Source organism: Petaurus breviceps, unplaced genomic scaffold (genome assembly GCF_028583685.1).
Source record: "Petaurus breviceps papuanus isolate PSGF00001 unplaced genomic scaffold, PetGlider_PUasm1.0 181, whole genome shotgun sequence".
NCBI lineage: Eukaryota > Metazoa > Chordata > Mammalia > Diprotodontia > Petauridae > Petaurus > Petaurus breviceps.
The window spans coordinates 11,488,205-11,505,448 of NW_027185784.1; the positions used below are offsets into that span (position 1 = coordinate 11,488,205).

At 43.3% G+C, this 17,244-nt stretch overlaps 1 protein-coding gene across 1 annotated transcript in view; it reads left to right on the forward strand.

Moving 5' to 3' along the window:
* Positions 1–17,244, forward strand: part of CALU (calumenin) — a 229,850-nt gene that overhangs the window by 85,619 nt on the left and 126,987 nt on the right. The window lies entirely within an intron of this gene.

Consider the following 17,244-nt stretch of genomic DNA (forward strand, 5'->3'; position numbering starts at 1 on the left):
TCAGACACAGACACATAAACACACCTAGGTATATCATCTCTGGTCCCAAGGAGGTCAGATTGGTTCTGAGCCTCCCATTTCCAGGGGTCTGGAGCACTAAAGGGACCAAAATCTAGTTAAGTCCATAGCCAGTGAGACCTTCCTAGTCCTCCAAAGGTAACCCCAACTCAGAACAATTTCAACCAGAACAGAAAAGGTTTGACTGAAATCAGACTAACCTCTGAAAGGCAGGGGGGACAACAGCTCTCCCCAGTTCCACAGACCAGACTTTATGATCCAGGCATACTACATAAAAAAAAGGGCAGATGTACACCCACTAACTTGCTAATGTATAGCCAAGGAAGAGAGGAGCATCTTTCCAGAGTGAACTGGGGTTTGTCACCCAGCCAATCAACAAACATTTATTAAGTGCCTACTATGGATCAGGCACTGTTCTAACTGCTGCAGATGGCAAAGAGAGTCAGTACTCTCTCAGGGAGCTCACAGTGTAATAAGGGAGGCAGCATGCAAACGACCATGGGCAAACAAGTTATCCATAGGATAAACTGGGAATAATCAACAAAGGAACACACTCAAATTAGGGGGTTTGGAAAGGCTTCCAGCACAAGGGGGGATGTTAGCTGACACTTGAAGCCTGTCAGGGACGACAGGAGGTAGAGATGATGAGGACAAAAGTCCAGGTATGGAGGGACAGTCAGTGAAAACGGCTCGAGCATGGGGATGGAGTGCTTGGTTAAAGGAACAGTAAGGAGAATGATGTTAACAAATAAAGAGTATAATGGGATGAAAGGGGCTGGAAAACCAGCCTTGAAACTCAGCATTCCACAGGTTGCCCTCATTGGATTCATAAGTAATACTGAACAAAGGAGGCCAAAGGTGAAAATTTGGACACAACCCCAGGAACCCTCAGGCTGCACGATCTGCACGTTCCTCCAGGATTTCCGGGACCACAGACTGACTCTGAGTCAGCACCAGTTCACGTCAGTCAGAACACACATATGTGCCAATTCTGAGCTTAGCTCTGTCCAGCCCCTGGAACGTTGACAGTGAGAATAAAATATACAAAAACTAAAGTCAGTCCTAACTCCGGTTAGGTGGGAAGGGTGCCAGAATATACATTAGGGACGAGTGGAGGGAAAAGAGAAGGGGAAGGCAGATTTGGGTTGGGTGTATTTGGAGAAGCTTTCCCTCAGACAATGAAATCAACTAAATACTGACTACCCTGGGAGCTGGGAGAGAGGAAAAAGCACCAGATGTGCAAGTCTGAACTGATTTCAAATCAACCAACTTCCTATGGGCCCCACACTGGAATCTCTGCCTGTGTGATGGGGGAGGGGGAAGGGAGAGTGTGTCTGAGAGCCAGACAGAGTTCTGACTGCTTTATAGAATTGTTCCAGATCATCCCTCCCCCAGCCCAAGTCAAAGACCATTTTGGGAAGTAGATGAAACTGGTCCCCAGCAAGCTCCCAACCCCTTAACAGGCTTCCAGGAATGGTGGGAAGATTGCCAGTTTTGAAATCAAAAGAGCTGGGTTCAACCAATCATTCAATTAACAAGCATTTGTTAAGAGTGTGTGGGGAAAACAATGGCAAAACCTTCAACAGTCTCTGCCTTCCTGGAGATTAATTACATTTGCATGAGTGAGACAAACATGCACATATATAATAATACCAGCTAGCATTTATATAGCAGGTCAAGATTTGCAAAGCACTTTACATACGTTATCAGATTTGATCTTTGAAATACCCTTGTGGGGTGGGTGCTATGATTAGCCCCATTTTATAGGTAAGGAAGCTGAGGCTGAGATTGGGTAAGTTGAATTGACCAGGGTAGGATCCAAACCCAGGTCTTTCTTATTCCAAATCTGGATTTCTACCCACCCCTACACACACACACACACACATATATATATATATATACATGTTTATGTGTGAATATGCACATATGTATAAACATACATGCAATTCTATGCCATTGCACTAGTGCTAGGCTACAAAGAAAGGTTGAAAGAGTTGCTAGCTTCCCTCAAGGAGCTCACCTTCTAATGTGTATGACCATACATGAACACAAACACACAGAGCAAATACCACATGGTGGGGGGAGGCACTAACAACCAGTGAAGGGACCAAGAAAGACCTGGCAGAAGGCAGCCCTTGAGTCACCTCAAGTTTGGTTGCTCGAACTTGAAGGAACCAGACATTCCAAGAGATCAAGGTGAGGAAGAAGGATATTCTGAACATGGGGGCAACTAGGGAAAAAGCATGGTGGTGGGAGAAGGAATGTGGTGCCCATCTGAGGAACAACAAAGTCAGTTTGGATGGATTATAGTGTGTGAAGGCAGTAATGTGTAATCAGGCTGAGAAGGGAGGTTGGAACCAGGCGTTAAGAGCTTCATATGCCAAAGAGAGAAGTTGATGTTCTATCCTGGAGGTGATGGGAAGCCACTGGAGTTCACCCTGGAGGGGTCACAGACTTACATATTAGGAAAACCATTTGTGACTGGCCATGTGAATATGTATCCTGGCTCTTCCACTTCCTGTCTATGTGACCTTGGGCAAATCACTCACTTTATGTCTCAAGACCTCAACTCCCTCAACTATAAAAGAAAGGATTTGAATTAATTGACCTCTTAAGTCTATTCTAGCTATAAAGTTTTGACCCTGATTCTCTCCTCTGAAGCACCTTCCTGGACATACCAGATGTGTTTGTGTGTATGTGTGTGGGAAGAAGGAGGATTTCACAGGGCTCTCTTCCTGTCCCATGTCCCCTGGATTCCACCCCCTTCATCTTCAAACAGCACCCTACATGCTCTAGACATTCCTATACCCAACAACCCCTCTAAAAACTGTACCCTTTCTCAGGTCCTCTATTTTTGAAAATGATAATTCTCAATATGACAAATTAAAACAGACCAGCCCTTCTTTACTTTCTGATTCACTTGTGTGTAATTTTGTTGTTTTTGTTCAGTCGTGTTCAATTCCTTGTGACTCCATGGACAATACTCATACTGTCCCTGAGGTTTTCTTGGCAAAGATACTGCAGTGGTTTGCCATTTCCTTCTTTGGTGTATTAAGGCAAACAAGGGTTATAAGACCTGCCCAAGGTCACACAACTAGCAAGTGTCTGAGGCCAGATTTATAGCCAGGTCTTCCTTACCCAGCGCTTTGTGTGCTGAGCAACCTAACTGCCTTTTATTATTATTATTATTATTATTATTATTATTATTTTGCTTTTTGGAGGGGCAGTTGGGGTTAAGTGACTTGCCCAAGGTCACACAGCTAGTAAGTGTTAAGTTTCTGAGGCCAGATTTGAACTCAGGTCCTCCTGACTCCAAGACCAGTGCTCTATTTACTGCTCCACCTAGCCACCCCATTGCCTTTTATTATTGAGTGACTTGCTGAGGGGCCACAGCTAGTTGCCTCCTCATGTGTAATTTAATAGGAGCTTTCTGGACACAAGGCCATAATCTAGTGGTTTGTCTGTCTCTAATGACAGGAATTTCAGACAGCAAAGAAGATATACTGGAAGTAGTAATAACTCACACGGATCCAGCATTTTGAGGCTTATAAGGGCTTTTCTCACAACAGCTCTGTGAGGAAGATAACACAGATAGTATCATTCCCATTTTACAAGAGAGACAACAGAGGTCCAGATAAGTAAATTGCTTTTCAAATCACACTGTGCACTATACCGCCTATGCCTCAGTTTCCCATGGAGGCAAAATATTACCTAACTAAGTACAAATTGGACAGCCAGGTGGCACAATGAAGAGAGAATACTAGGCCTGGAGTCAGCAAGACCTGAGTTCAAATCCAGCCTCAGACAATTACTAGTTGTGTGACCCTGGGCAAGTCACTTCATCCTGTTAACCTCAGTTTTCTCTCATTTGTAAAATGAGCAGAAGAGGGTTGGCTAGGTGGTACAGTGAGTAGAGCGCCGGCCCTGGAGTCAGGAGGACTTGAGTTCGGATCCAGCCTCAGACACTTCACACACACACACACACACACACACACAACCTAGCTGTGTGACCTTGGGCAAGTTACTTAACCACAATTGCTCTCCAAAAAGCAAAAAAAAAAAAAAAATATATATATATATATATATATATATTCCAGTCTGTTTGCTGAGAAAACCTCAAAAGGGATCGAAAAAAGTGGGACAAGATTGAAACTACGCAACAACAAATACAAGCTGGAAGTTATGGAAGAGCAACTGCTAAAATCGGCCTATAATGCTTCCTAAATCTTCCTCTTCCTCACTGACAGCAGAGTCACCATCCTTCCTGTCCTCCAGGCCTGCGATCCTGGGGGACAGGAACCTCCCCATGGTCAAATCCCATTCCTGCTTTCTTTGTAATATCTCTCAGATCAGTCTTTTCTTCATCATTGTCAAAACCCTTATCCAGGCTATAGGCAGCGATTCACTGAACCTTTGGGGGACATTTACTGAATCCTAACCTAGACATCAGGACAGGATTTGGGGATGTGGAATGGCAGATCTTTCCTGTGCCCAACATCCAGAGTTCTTCCCCTAGCAGGATAGAGGTAAGAGCATTCAGGAGAAGTTGTCTCTGGAAGCGGAGAAATTCTAGATTCAGGTGGGGAACCTGCAGCCTTCCCGAAGGCTTCTAGATTCTTTGTTTATTCTTATAAGAATATTCCCTTCTAGGGGCAGCTAGGTGGCACAGTGAATAGAGCTCCTGGAGTCAGGAGGACCTGAGTTAAAATCCGGCCTCAGACACTTGACACAAAAACTAGCCGTGTGACCTTGGGCAAGTCACTTAACCCCGATTGCCCTCCAAAAAGCAAAAAAACAAAAAAAAATATTCCCTTCTGGCTCTTCTTTGCCTAGCCCTAACCCCACCTTTGCCTCTAAGTGGAAAAGACCTCCACTTTAAATAGCTAAGGCCCAAACACTTCAACTGCCTAGAGTCTAGGTACCCAGTCTTCAGCTCAGTTTCAGACAAAAAGGATTAGGACTGACCTGTTTGCCTTCTCTCTCTAGACAAGAAAGGAAGAAGCTGCTGTATGGAGGGAAGATCTGGAGGGAGAATGGGCATCCAGTTTTCCAGAAAGAAAGAGTCTGACTTCTCTTTCCCCCAGTAACCTCTCAGCCCTTTGTCATTGCCAGAGAAGTAGAGGTATAGGTCAGAGGACCTGATTTCCAGGCTAAAAGTATTGTTTGTTTTTCTTTGTCCAGGTGTGTATGAGTGGAGTGTAGGAGGTATGCTGAAGGTGCCTCAGAGGAGGGAATCAGGGTCATCACTTTACAGCTAGAAGAGATTTTAAAGGTCATTCCATTCAACCCTCTTCTTTTATGTGCATTATTGAAATGCTATAGCTGCCAATCCTTGGGCAGCTGTAGAGTTACTAAAAGGGGAATCTATCTCCTTAAATGATAGTATAATAAATAAGCAGCTGTTCCTTCTGCAGACTAACCAAATAATATGTCTCAAGCACATTTCTATAACTACTTTCCAAATGTACATAGATGCTGTTATGGTTAATAAAAAACAAAGGTTTCCTTTAAATAAATGTAATAGTTAATATAATAAATCAATATAACTTAATAGTTAATTAGTAGAATACACATGTACTGTTGTAATGGAAATGCAGATTTAAAGATCTTCCCTGCCCCTAGGCTAAGGTGCACCTGGAGCCTGGGGTGGGAGGCTGGTTTTTCAGTAGATACTTTTTGATTGGCCAGTGGGTCAATAAGGTTGTTACATTCTCTGAGCCAGGAGAAGGCTATATAAGCCCTGATGTGTAGCTTTGTTTTGGGACTCACTTTGAGAAGTGTTCTGTGATTTGATCTGAATTCTGGGAAGCCGTTGTTGAGAGTCCCCCGGCTTTGAAAAATGCAGAATGTGGAAACCCAGATGTTGACTGGGTATGGATGTAATGGTTGGACAGTTTGGAAATCTGTCTACATGATGTTTCTGTCTTGATAATTATGTCTGTATATTTTGAAGTTTGGGGTGCTGACCTTTTTCCCCTGAACAAGGTAAACGATATATGTCTGACTGATTAAAGTAAGCTTGTTAACCCATTTTGAGTTGCTTTCCTTTAACAAAGCAGATCCAAGAACCTGTGGTAGCTGCAAACCCTGAGGACGCTTGGGGTGCTTGCTGCTACAACTGTTTCCTTTAGAAGCATTGCTGAATTCAGAGTAGCATTTTATCATTGTGTATTTTCCCAATAAAAGTACAAATACTGTCATGGGAAAGTTCCTCTCCCTCTTTTTTTTTTTACTTTTGGAAAGGCCTTTACACTAAAAAAAGAGACAGAAAACAATTACTTCCTGCATGTGGGTCCTAGGTCCATCTATGACCAGCTGTGTGGCAATGAGCAAATTTCTTCACCTCCAGGCCCCTGGTTTCTTCATCTATGATGGGGATAATAACACTTAAAATCCCTGCTCTACAGAATTGTGAGAAAAGTACCTTATAAACCATCAAATGTTATACGAATGTGATTGGTTTTATAATTATTGTGAGGAATGTCTCTGGGACTGTGTTTAACTATGTCTCTCTATCTGCCTGGGGTTCCTCTGAGTCTAGGTCTGTGGCTTTCTCTGCCTTGTTGTATTTGTTTTTAAGTTCAAGTTAATGGGAGTCTAGGTGTTCAGAAGTGTAAGCGACTTTATGGGGGCGGGGGGGGGGAGGTGCTCCGCTAAGTGGCACAGTGAATTGAGCACTGGCCCTGGAGTCAGGAGGACCTGACTTCAAATTCACCTCAAACACTTAATACTTACTAGCCATGTGACCTTGGGCAAGTCACTTAACCCCAATTGCCCTGCCTTCTCCCCTCCAAAAGGAAAAAAGAGAGAGAGACTATATCAGGGCCCATGACTCTTCATGGAAGTCTAGGTAGATTTGGTGTTCTCTAGTTTAATCAGTGAATCATCCAGGAAACAAAGTGTGCCCTTGTGAACTCCCCCACCCATCTCATACCAGGGGGCAGCCCCTGTTTCATCATTCTCCCCCTTGTTCTCAATGTGGCTGGTACACCAAAGAAGACTATTCCCCCCAAAGGTCATGGGATTTAGAGCTGGAAGAGACCATATATAGTGATGATCTAGACCAACCTTCTCATTTTATAGATGAAGAAACCAAGACTCAGAAAAATGAAGGATCTGGAGAGTGAAGAAGGTCCTTAAAGGTCATCTACTCCAATCTCCTTTACAGATGAGGAAAATTAGACCCAGAGAGGTGAAAGGGGCTTTCCCAGTGTCACACAGTGAGTGGCAAAACCAAGATTTGAACCCAGACTTTCTTATTTCAAATGCACTTTCTGATGTACTTCCAAAACAAACCAAAAAAAAGGCAAAGCAGAAGAAAACAACAACAAAACATCTGGTCACATTCAAAGGTGAGGGATCCACTCAGAACCACATGCTATGAGTCAAGGACAGAGCTGGAGAGGAAATTTGTGAGTTCCCCATCCCATCTCCAAGTCTATACAGAGCAGTCACATAACCTCCTTGACTCAGAGAGGGCACCATTTACCCATATGAAATGCTGGTAAGTTAGTGTTATCAGTGCTCATGACTCTGATTCACACTCACTCAGATGACTCTGGAGCAGACCAGGTAGAAAAGTTGACTGAAGAATTTCCCTACTAGTTCCCCACCTGTCATTTATCCCCAAATGGGGAGAGAGAGTCTCAAAGAGCCCACTAGGCCTGTAAAACCCATTAGAAAGATCTCTGTAGTCTTCAGAGATGTTCTCCAATGACCAAATCTAGGATCTCTCACCAATTACTGCAGGCAATTAAAGTGTGGTCAAGATTGTGAAAATGGAGGAACATTTGGGGTGAGACTAATTTTAGAGTCTGAAAAAGCACGAATTAAAATGACAAGGTGATAAAGGGGAAGGAGGGATTAACCATCCTCTCAAATGGGCACAAGATAAACTGTAATAGAGATTGGTTTGTCAGATTAATTAGCTAGAACCCTTTAAAGTAGAACCAGAATGTCAGAGCTGGAAAGGAGGTTAAAATTGTCTACTCCCACCTTTTAAGGTTTAAAAAAAATTATCTTACTTTTCTGTCTTACTCTTTGTGACCCCATTTGGGGTTTTCCTGGCAAAGATACTGGAGTGGTTTGCCATTTCCTTCTCCAAATTATTTTACAAATGAGGAAACTGAGGCCAACGGGGTTAAGTGACTTGCCCAGGGTCACACAGCTAATAAGTGTCTGGAGCCAGATTTGAACTCAGGAAGAGTCTTCCTGACTCCAGGCCCAGCACTCTATCCACTTGATCACCTAGCTGCCCAACCCTTCATACTCCAGATGGGGAAATAAAGGCCTAAAGGAAAGTGACTTCCCTAAAATCACACAGGTTGATAGCTGACATAGGCAGCTATGGTGTGAAGTTAGATGCCTTGGTTTTTAATCCCTATTTACTAATTGTGTGACTATGTGAGTCACTTAACCTCTGTCCACCTGAGTTTACTCACCTACAAAATGGGGAATCATTGAATTTAAGAGCCAGAAGGGATCAGAGCATTCACACCCTCTCATTTCATAGATAAGGAAACTGAGGCTCAGAGAGTTGTATCAACTTGCTAAAAGTCACAGAAGTGGTTAGTCACAGAGCTAGGCTTCGAAGCTACCTTCACCAAACCCATGTCATCACACTACTGGTGTGTCTGCCTTTAGAAGTGTCTATGAGCTTCAAAAGAGACACCTGCTCTTAGAGTTATAAAACCGATGGTTGTTATTGTACTCAGCAAGGCCCTGAAGGAATGGGACTGCTCGGGGGCATATTGGGGTATCCTGATGTTAGCAGAATTTAGGGAGAACTGTGAGTCTGCCAAAGATGAACTGAGATTACATCACAGTTCTGCCGGAAATTAACCCCGTTTCTGGGACCGGGAACATGTGGAGGTGTGTCTAGAGATAACTTCAAGACAGCCACACAACTTCCTTTGGACAATTGGCAGTTGCTTTGGTTCTTAGGCTCATTAAATCATCTTTAGAAGCCATCCAAGGGACAGTTAGGTGGCACAGTGAATTGAGCAACTGGCCCTGGAGTCTGGAGGACCTGAGTTCAAATGCTGCCTCTGACACTTGACACTTACTAGCTGTGTGACCTTGGGCAAGTCACTTAACCCCAATTGCCTTGCCTTCCCCCCTCCAAAAAAAAAGTCATCCAATTGCTCGGATCCCTGTTATTTTTACTGATTAGGAAAGTGATGTGATCTGTCCAAGTGTTTAAAATTGCCTAGGGAACAAACAGGTGATAAGCAGAGACTTCCAGCTGGAGTCCTCCCTAGATCTTTTCACTGTGCCAAGATGATATCTGGCTCCCATTTTTCTTTGGGGAATTAGTTGCCAGAGGTAGAGAGTATATGTCCATATCCTGAAATAAAATCTGACAGTTTATGTCCACATGTCTAAGTAAAATTTGACTGAAGGTCCCCTGTCCCCATTATTTGCTCTCACCCTGTAATTTGCCCCGGAACACACAAATGTACCTTTTTCCTCCCCTGAATTCCCTTGTATATATATATATAGGAACTGTTTGGCTATATCTAGCCCAATTCAAACAGTACTTAGTGCACGAAGCCCTTTCCTGACTACCCCATCCCACAGTACTCTCTCCTTCTAAACTAGTAAAGCAATTAGCTTAGTTTCTGTACAAACCATTTTGGAACTTCTATCCTGCCTTAGAATCTTGGCATGAGGTAGAGTCAGGATTTGACTAGGGTCATCTGACTGCAGTTAGGAAGACTCATCTTCTTGAGTTCAAATCTGGCCTCAGACACTTCCTAGTTAGTTGTGTGACCCTGGACAAGTTATTTAACCCTGCTTGGCTCAGTTTCCTTATCTATGAAATGAGCTGGAGAAGGCAATGACAAATGGCTCCAGGATCTTGGCCAAGAAAAACCTACTTGGGGTCATGAAGAGTCAGAAACTGCAGAAACAACTCAACTAACTACAACATCTGACTCCAGAGCTGGTGTTTTTCCCAACGTACCTGGGCAGCTAGGTGGTTTGGTAGTTAAGCCTTGTGAAGTAAATAAGACTTGGAGGTAAGAAGATCTGGGTTAGAAACTTGCCTCAGATATTTATTTAACTGTGTTAGTCAATAAATATTTGTTAAGCTCCTACTAGGTCCTAGGTGCTGTGCTGAGGATACAAAAAGAGGCAAAAGACGGTCCAGGCCCTCAAGGAGCCTACAGTCTAACAGTGATGGATGAGTAACAAGAGAGAGAGGAGATGTGAGGAGCTTCCTCTCCCTTCCCATTTTGGCAGAGGTGGGAAGTACAGGGTATTTATAACACATTGTATATTTCCGTTGTAAGTATTTTCAACCTTTCAGCAAAGTGGATTCTTTTTCTCTTCCTTTTGTTCTTAAAAAAATTCTTTGTTATATAGGATGGAGACTAGGGAGAGAGATGGGGGCAGAGGAAATTTAAACAATGTAAAAAGAATTTATGGTTCAGTCATTTCAATCTTGTCTGGACTCTTTGTAACCCCACTTTGGGTTTGTTTTTTGTTTTGTTTTGTTTTGTTTTTTACAAAGACACCATTTCCTTCTCTAATTTATTTTCTAGATGAGGAAACTGCGGCAAATAGAGTTGTGACTTGCCCAGGGTCACACAGCTAGGCAATATCTGAGACCAGATTTTGAACTCAGGAAGATATCTTCCTATAAAAAGAATATATATTTATAAATGTCATATAAATTTTTTTAAATGTTTCCATATACATAATAGGAACTCAAAAATTTGAAAGGAGGGCTGGGAATATTGAGCAAAAGAATTACTTTAGGACCCCTTGTATTCTACTTTTTCCCCCATTATTTCCTTTGAGATTCTTGACCTTTGTTCCTCCAGATGGATTCAATTATTATTTTTATAACTCTATAAAGTAATTAAATAGTTTGATTAACATGGCATTCAACAAATAAGTTAACTTAGGTAATATTGTCATTTTAAAATTATACTATCTAGGCCTAACCATGAACAAAGAAGACGTGACATGGAGGATTAGGAAAAGAGTGGGAAAATCAGGAGAAAGTGGTAAAAGGAAAGCTCCCAAACTCCAGCCTCCTTTCTGGCACTCCTCAGCTCTATTCTTCTCCCTTATTCCAGCTCCCAACCCCCTCTCTCTGCCTCCTTCCCAGTTTGACAATACAGAGTACTGAGAAGTAGGGGAAAGGTCGTGAAGCAGTTAATTGGGCTTCTCCCTACCCCCAGGTCTGTTCCAGCTCTGAGCAGCCTCAGACACAGTAATGGGTACTCCCAAGAATTCTCTCTTCCCTGGACTGGTAGGAATAGAACCATCAACCAGACAAACAGCTTAACAAGCTTTATTTCTGGCTAAATTCTCTAGATTAGATGTATTCTACTCTGTATCTGTTTCCAGGCAGTTCATAAGATCTCAAGCTAAAAAGTTCTTAAGGATCCAGCAATTCTTAAACTTTTTGATCCCTGGATCCCATCACAAGCTTAAAAATGGAAGACACCCCTCCCAAGAATTTATGTTTATATAGGTTCTATCAAGTTTCAATATCTCAGTATTATCTGAAAAAGGATAACAATCCCATGCCCTTGGGCTATATGAAAGACCCATTGTTAATTCTTTGAAACTCTCCCAGTTCAGCAGGATGAGGCCTCAGATTACAGACTACCTTGATGCTTTCCTAGTTTTATGGGCTAGACTGGGGCCTCCATTTCAGTGACATCATTTTAGAGAAGCCTAGGCCTTATCCATACTAAGACAATGATGTCTTAGAGGAAGGCAACTGGGAAGCACACAGTTAAAAGAATGTTGGTTTGGGAGTCAGTAAACCTGGGTCTGAATCTGGACTCATACTTAATCATTCTTCAATCTGAAGAATGTCTCTTCATCTGTAAAATGGTGATGGTAGTACCTTGGCAGGTAGTGAGATCATTGTCATTGGAAGTCTTTAGACAGAGGTTAGATAAAAACCTGTCAGGAGTCATAGATTTATAGGATTGGAAGGGACCTAGGGGGCCCTTCCTTGAGTCTAACCTCCACATTTCACAGATGCAAGGCAGCATTGTAGGTAGAGGTGAGAGACCAGAAGTCAGAAAGACAGGTTCAAACCAGGCCTCCCACACTGTGAGCCTGGGCAAATCATTTAGTCTTTTTGTGTTTTTGTTTCCTTATCTTCAAAATGAATGAATTGGACTCAATGACCATAAAGGTCCTTTCCTGATCTAAATCTAGGATGCTGTGAAAGAGAGGTGTGGAGAGACCCCCTTGACTTCCCTGCCTCAGTCAGCCTTGTTTCCTTCAGAACTCATCTCAAGGGCTATCCTCTACATGATGCTTTTTTTGGATTCCTCCCCCGAAGTCAAAACCATCCCTATCCCCGGTTACCACGATTAAAGTTTGTTTATGTTATGGTGAGGCACCTTCGTGAAGTGGGTAGAGTGCCAGGCCTGGAGTCAGGACAACTCATCTTCCTGATTTCAAATTTGGCCTCAGATACTTGCTAGTTGTGTGACCCTGGGCAAGTCACTTAACACTATTTGCCTCAGTTTCCTCATCTGTAAAATGAGCTGGAGAGGGAAATGGCAAACCACTCCAGCATCTTTGCCAAGAAGAGTCAGACATAATTGAACAACAGTGTTTTCTCCTCATATAGAGGACATTTGTCTCAATATCTCAAAGGACTAGTATTGAGCCTGGGAAATAGTGGCAGCTCTGAAATGCTTGGCTTGCTTGGTTAGGTCAGAAAGGCAGTAGGTGTTAGAGTAATTCAAAGGGGATTAGGGTCAACAGGCTCAGGGTATGTAAAGGTAAAAACAAAAGAAAGCAGCAACCCAGAAGTCCTAGGAGTAAAATGAAAAGTGTTGGCAAGTAATGGGGGGGGGGGGGGGGGGGGGAAGAGAAGGAGAAAATGCCAGACGAATATGAAAGGAGAGAGAGTGAGCACTTCCCAAAAAGGTAAGGCTGGGCCCTTAGCTGGGCCTTGGAAGAAGGGTGAGACGAGAATGTGTCCGTAACTAGATCTACAAACCCTAAAGCACGACATAAAATGGTAGCTAAGTAGGCCTAAAGCAGAGATGGGTTCCCTAAGAATCCTCTTTGAAGAGACTCTCGTCCTGTCCTTTAATTGTGCTAGATGCTGAGACACCCGTCCCCTTGAGTTCGTCCTACGGAGATCTCAGGGAAATGTGCGTTACTGTGCCCCGGTTTCCCTACACCGGACAGGAGCGAAACTATAAAAATGTGTCTCTGTCTGTCTCTTCTGTCTCTCCCTGTGTCTCTGTCTCTTTTGTCTTTCTCTGACTCCCTCTATCCTGGTCTCTCTTCTGTCTCTCTATCTCTGACTTTGTTCATTATCTCCCTCTTGTCTCTTCTATCTCTCTGTCTCTGATTCTGTTTCTCTGCCTCCATCAGTGGCCCTTCCGTCCCTGTTTCGCAGCATTTGTCTCTCTTACGGTCTCTCTCCATCTCTCTCTGGGTATCTCCCTTCTCTCTATCTTCTCTCTTTTCGGAGATCGAAGGAGCAGTCTCCTTGTCCCTGTCTCAGGAAGAACCACGGCGGGGTAGGCTCTACCCTGACCCCTGTCCTTCCAGAGGCTCTGACCAACCCGTCAGACTGTGACAAATTCGAGGCTCGAACTGGTTTAACTGCGCCATCCCTTTAAGGGGCGGGACCAGGCGAGGAAGCTATAAAGCTGCGAGTTTCAGGGGCTAGAACCCCGGGAAAGTGTTCACGGCTGCTGGCACTCGCTGCGGGAGCTGCTTGGATTCAGAGCACACGGCCCACGACCCTAGATCGGCCCACCTCTCGCTGCGTTCCGCGTTGCAGTAAGTACCTACCAGCCGCCCAAAGCGTCGGGCCAAGGCCGAGACCGAACGGCCGAGAACCCCCACCCCGTGGCTATGCCACGTTTTCCTGGTCTGGGTCCCGGGTCTGCCCCTCCTCTGCTCAGGGATGGGGTTCGGGCTGGTGGAGCACCCCTTCCTTTCCTCAGAGCTGATTTCCTTGGGAAAGGCCTGCTTGCCCCCTCTGGGTGACTCCCCGCAGAGATGAGGACGAGGAGATGAGTCCTCGGGCTCGGGTCTGAGGGATCTGAGGAGTTACACAGCTGGTAGACACCCTGGCCGCTACTTAAGGCTGAGCATACTGAGGCCCAAGACTTTTTAGGGGCACTTAAATAGAAGAGTCAGGAAGAACTCAGGGCTTCCGAGTCCAAATCCGTGCTCTTTCTCTCCCACCTCTCTGGGGGTCTCTGTTCCCTTTATGTTCCCAAAAGCTTTTTTCTTAAACAATCAGGGACTCCTGCCTTTTTTTTTGTAAAGACACATGGTGAATTTGTTGATTTATTTGTTTGCTTGTTTATTCATTTATTTTAGGGAAAGGAGGAAAGGAACAAGCTCCTAGGACGTACCTCCGGATACTGTACTAACAGCTTTACGAACATCATCTCGTTTGATCTTAACAAAAACCCTGTCAGCAGGTGGTAGGTGTTCTATTTTTATTATTTCCATTTTACAGCTGGGAAACCCGAGGCAGACAGGCAAAGTGACTTGCCCAGGGTCACACAGCTGTAAGTATCAGAGGCTAGATTTGAACTCAGTTTTTCCTGACTCCAGGCCCGCTGTGCCACCTGGCTGCCTCTAGCCAGGAGCAAGCCCTGTGGTGCCTGGATGTAATGTAGGTTAAGAGCTAGGATTTCTATCTTAACTGAAGGTGGCTACCTTGAGAATTAGTCCAAGTAGGAGAGATATGGTGGCTCCATTCTGGAGAAAAGTGGGATTGAGCTATTGGGTCTCTAGGTTTTAGTAAAGGGATTAGGGATAGATTTTAAAAAAATTAAGTTTTATATGTCCTAGCCCCTTGAGGAGTGAGAAATAATTCACATTTTTATGGCACTTGATGAAACTTTCTTCATAACCCATTGTGGGATTACCTCTATTTTACACCTAATAAAACAAGTGTCAAGTCCAGTATTCTTTCTTGGAATCAGGTCTCTATCCATAAATTTGATTCTCTTTTTTAACATTGGTCATTTTTCATTGCTACAGTGAAGAGTTTTGGACTTGGAGGAACAGCTCTGCCACATTGGACAGGTCATTAAAAGTTTCTCTGAGCATCAGCTTCTTTAGCTATAGAATGGGGATAATACTTGAGAGGTTCTCAACTGGATAAACCATTAGGATCAAGTGAGATAATGTGAGAGTGATAGGATTTATTTTTATAGGTGACTTCTGACTTTGTAGTTACAATATGACTTATTTATGTGTTGCTTATATATAGTACTTTTCAGATTTCATCCTTAATGACAACCCTGTAAACCAGATAGAAGAGATAGTATTCCCATTTTTACAGGGGAAACTAAAGTGATTTGTCTCTCAGAGAGATTTAGGGGCTGCCTCCTAACTCGGAGGCAATGGTTCTTTTATTTATTGAAAAACCAGCTATCTGTTAGGTCCTCCAGAGGGATAAAATGATTAAGGAGTAGTTTCTACCTTCCCAGATTTTGTACTATAGTGGAGGTGATAGAGACTCTTGAAATGAAAGTAATGTTGTTACCAATTAGCTAGTCCATTACTCATGCTCACAAACAACTACTATTAAGGTTGCTTTGAAAGCCTACCCCCAAAACGAGCTTTAATTGAAGCCTATAATCAGTATTTTCTTTGTGGTCTTCCTTCCTTCATTCCTTTTTCTTCCCTTTTCCTTCTTTCTTCCCTCCTTCTCTCTCTCCCTCCCTTCTTTCTTAGAGCACTGGATATGGAGTCCAGAGACTTGAGTTCAAATTTCAGCTTCCAAAAACTCTGTGACCTTAAGCAAGTTATTTTCCCCTCTTTGGGCCTCAGCTTTTCCTAGTAAATGAGGCCTTTCCTGGTAGTCTCCCCCACCCCACCCTCCAGGTTACAGCCCTTTCCTCTAATGTTACTTTGTTTATCTTCTGCCATTAGAATTTAAGCTCATAACCCATGAAGTCAGGAATTTGCCACTCTTCTGTGTATGGCAGCAGGGAATGATGTGAGTCAGGAAGAACTGAGTTCAAATAAAGCCTCAGACATTTAAACTAGGTCAACTCTGGTCAAGTCACTTAACCTCTGCTTCAGTTTCTTCATCTGTAAAATGGAGTATAGTACTTACTTCCTAGGGGGGGGGGTTTTGAGGCTCAGATGAGATAATATTAGGAAAGTGCTACATAAATATTTTTGTTCAGTTGTGTCCAACTGTGATGCCATTTCCTTTCGCCAGCTCATTTTACAGATGAGGAAACCGAGGCTAAGTCACTTGCCAAATGTCACACAGCTAGTAAGTGTCTTGAGTCCAGATTTGAACTCAGGAAGATGAGTCTTCCAGATTAGACATGACTGAAAATTACCTCAATGTGAAATGTTATTATTAAGGGAAGGGAACAAGCATTTATGAAGTGCCTGCCACGAACTGGGCACTGTGCTAAGCTCTTTTTACTCATTTCATCCTCACAACAATTCTCCAAGGTGGGTGCATTATTATCCCCATCTTACAGTAGAGGAAACTGAGGTGAACAGTTTGAGTTAACTGTCTGAGGCTGGAACTCAGTTTTTTCTCATTCCAGGTCCAGTGCTCTATCCACTGACCCACTGAGCTGCTTCTGTTATCATTGGGAGAGGTATAGAATGTTTTTTTGATTCTCATCAGGGAAGACTTAATGGCAAAGCGGACTTTGAGTGGGGAACATTATCAGAATGAGCAAAAGGGTCATAGATATAAAGCTAGAAGAACCTTAGAGTTCATCTGATTCAACCCCCTGACTTTACAGGTGAAGAAACCAAAGTCCAGAGGAATAAAATACTTAAGTTAGGGTTCCAGAAGTAGTAAACTTGCAGAGCTGAGACTGGAATCCAGGTCCTTTGACTTCAAATTCACTTCTCTTACTACTGCCCCAGAAATCCTTTAAGGCTTGCAACATGCTTTTCGAATATGCTGTATCATTTGATCTTCAAAATAAGCACTCTGTGACGGAGGCATTTGACAGATGAGGAAACTGAAAATCTCAAGTAACTCATCCAGGTTCACATGGCTCATGGGAAGAGAATGATGGCAATTTGTACTCTTGGGCAGGGATAGTGTCTCTTCCATTTCTGTTTTCTTAAACTCCAAACTACACTGATAGAGTTATTATTCAACCTTTTTTTTTTCAGGCGTGTCCAACACTTCATTGACCCCATTTGGGGTTTTCTTGGCAGACACTAGTGCTTTGCCAATTCCTTCTCTAGTTTATTTTACAGATACAAACTGAGGCATGC